This window comes from Megalopta genalis, unplaced genomic scaffold, assembly GCF_051020955.1.
Source record: "Megalopta genalis isolate 19385.01 unplaced genomic scaffold, iyMegGena1_principal scaffold0225, whole genome shotgun sequence".
Lineage (NCBI taxonomy): Eukaryota > Metazoa > Arthropoda > Insecta > Hymenoptera > Halictidae > Megalopta > Megalopta genalis.
The window spans coordinates 190,001-192,500 of record NW_027476294.1 but is presented as its reverse complement, the minus strand read 5'-3'; the positions used below and the strand labels follow the sequence as shown (position 1 = coordinate 192,500).

Below are 2,500 nucleotides of genomic sequence, written 5' to 3'. Positions count from 1 at the left end.
AAAAAACGCAGCTATTTTATTATTTTTTTTATTATTATATAAATCGCAGCATATTTTGTTATTATATACATGCACAAAAAACACCCATTGGGCGAAAGGGAATCCGGTTTCTATTCCGGAACCCGGCAGCGGAACCGCATACCATTCGGGCCCTCGTAAGAGTGTTCGTCGGGGTAACCCAAAATGACCTGGAGACGCCGTCGGGAGATCCGGGGAGAGTTTTCTTTTCTGTATAAGCGTTCGAGTTCCCTGGAAACCTCTAGCAGGGAGATAGGGTTTGGAACGCGAAGAGCACCGCAGTTGCGGCGGTGTCCGGATCATCCCCTCGGACCTTGAAAATCCAGGAGAGGGCCACGTGGAGGTGTCGCGCCGGTTCGTACCCATATCCGCAGCAGGTCTCCAAGGTAAAGAGCCTCTAGTCGATAGATTAATGTAGGTAAGGGAAGTCGGCAAATTGGATCCGTAACTTCGGGATAAGGATTGGCTCTGAGGAGCGGGGCGTGTCGGGCTTGGTCGGGAAGCGGGTCTGGCTGACGTGCCGGGCCTGGGCGAGGTGAACGGCTCTCGTGGCTGGGATCCGAGCTCGGTCCCGTGCCTTGGCCTCCCGCGGATCTTCCTTGCTGCGAGGCTTCCGTGGCGTTTCCCATCGGTGCGGTCGTCCTCTTCGGCCGCCATTCAACGCTCAGCTCAGAACTGGCACGGACTAGGGGAATCCGACTGTCTAATTAAAACAAAGCATTGCGATGGCCCCCACGGGTGTTGACGCAATGTGATTTCTGCCCAGTGCTCTGAATGTCAACGTGAAGAAATTCAAAAAAGCGCGGGTAAACGGCGGGAGTAACTATGACTCTCTTAAGGTAGCCAAATGCCTCGTCATCTAATTAGTGACGCGCATGAATGGATTAACGAGATTCCCATCTGTCCCTATCTACTGGCGGTGGCGGTCTGTGGCCACCCAGGGCGGGAGATAACCCCCGAACTAGCCCTCGCGTAGGAGGGTTGATCGGCCGAGTCGATGGGTGTATCGGCGATGAAGGCATTAGAGACCGTCAGTGCGTCGTACATGTAGTACTTCGCATAATGGCGAGGCCCTGATTTAGCATACGGGCTGTGGCGTGTTCTTTGTACAGCACTGTATGTGCTGTATGACTTCCGACTGGGGAACTGTTGTCACTCGTGGCATCAGTTCCCCAGTTTACGTTAAACGGTTTTTCGGACCGTTTTTCGTGGGCGGAACACGCCACTAGACAACACTCCGCTGGGCTCAGGAATACATGGGATGCAATCAATCCCCTGGGCAACCCAGGCCGCAAGGGGCAAACGTGCCCTAGCCACACTTGAGCCTCCACGAAAAAGGTACCGCTGGATAGCTCGTGTTCTTAAATACGCAGCGAACTGAACGAAGTGTGGTGGAGAGGAAGAGGCAGCCTCTCCGACTGCTGTCTCCCACGTGTTTGCCGTGCGTGGCGACCCTTGTCGTCGGAAAAGAGGATCCTGGGATCTGAGGGGGCCCTCTCCTGCGGGTGAGACGTCCCCAACACGTACCTTTGGCCTCTGCTTCGGCTAGATGGGCGGCTGGACGAGAAAAGCAGCCCTGGTCCAGTCAATCGGCTTGGAACGACCACACGCTTCGGGCAAGTGGGTTCTGCTGGGCGAGGACGCGGGCTGGGTAAGGAAACCGACCCAGCCAGCAGACTATATTCGGTGCGTAGCCCTAACTCAGCCTTTGGCGGGTTCCAAATTGTGCGGGTCGGTGGTGGCCGGGGAGCGCACTGGATGAAAGACCAAGACACATTATGGGTCTGAACAAAATTAATGAACAAAAAACTAAGCGTCCAAAGACGACGGGTCCAGCTCCTACTCGGAGTGAAGCCGTCGCCGCAGACGCGGGAACTGCAAATGCAGCTGTCAGTCCCCCCGCGTCTGTGAGAAAGACAAGATCCGGGAAGGTGATTAATATCGCCAATCCTCGTGTGATCTTGCAAAGATGTGTGACTCCCACGCGAGCGGTCTCGGTGAAAACCGAGCCCACGGTAGAAGGTACGCCGGACACCGGTAACGTGGAAGTAATCGAACGAGTCGGAGACACGTCACTCGTGAAGGTGCAGTCGGCACCCGAGCGTGTCGAGGACCCTACTGGTGACGGTTGGCAAACCGTCACCAAAAAGACGAAGCGAGCCAAGCCGGGCGCACCCACCGGCAAGGCCGCAGTAAACCGGGCCAGGAGACCGAAGGGGACGTTCTCCGGGCAGAAGGTACGGCCTCTCGATCTCGTAAGAGACGAAGCCTTTAGGCGAGTGTCCGAAATACGGACCTTTTGCTTTCGACCTGAGTCGAAAGTCAATAAGGAGTCCGGGTCAAAGATACTCGCCGAGGTTGAGGCACTCAACGAGCTGGTCCAGGAGCTTATTCAACGGAATAGCTTCGTCGAAGGGCAGCTCGCCGCGGTCAGGGCGGACCTAAAAGCGCGTCCTGCCGTAATGAGTGCGATGCGACCTGG

The 2,500-nt window shown here is 55.9% G+C and overlaps 1 pseudogene; it reads left to right on the top strand.

The window, feature by feature from the left end:
• LOC143262864 (large subunit ribosomal RNA) overlaps nucleotides 1–2,500 on the top strand; it is a 6,913-nt pseudogene that overhangs the window by 2,032 nt on the left and 2,381 nt on the right.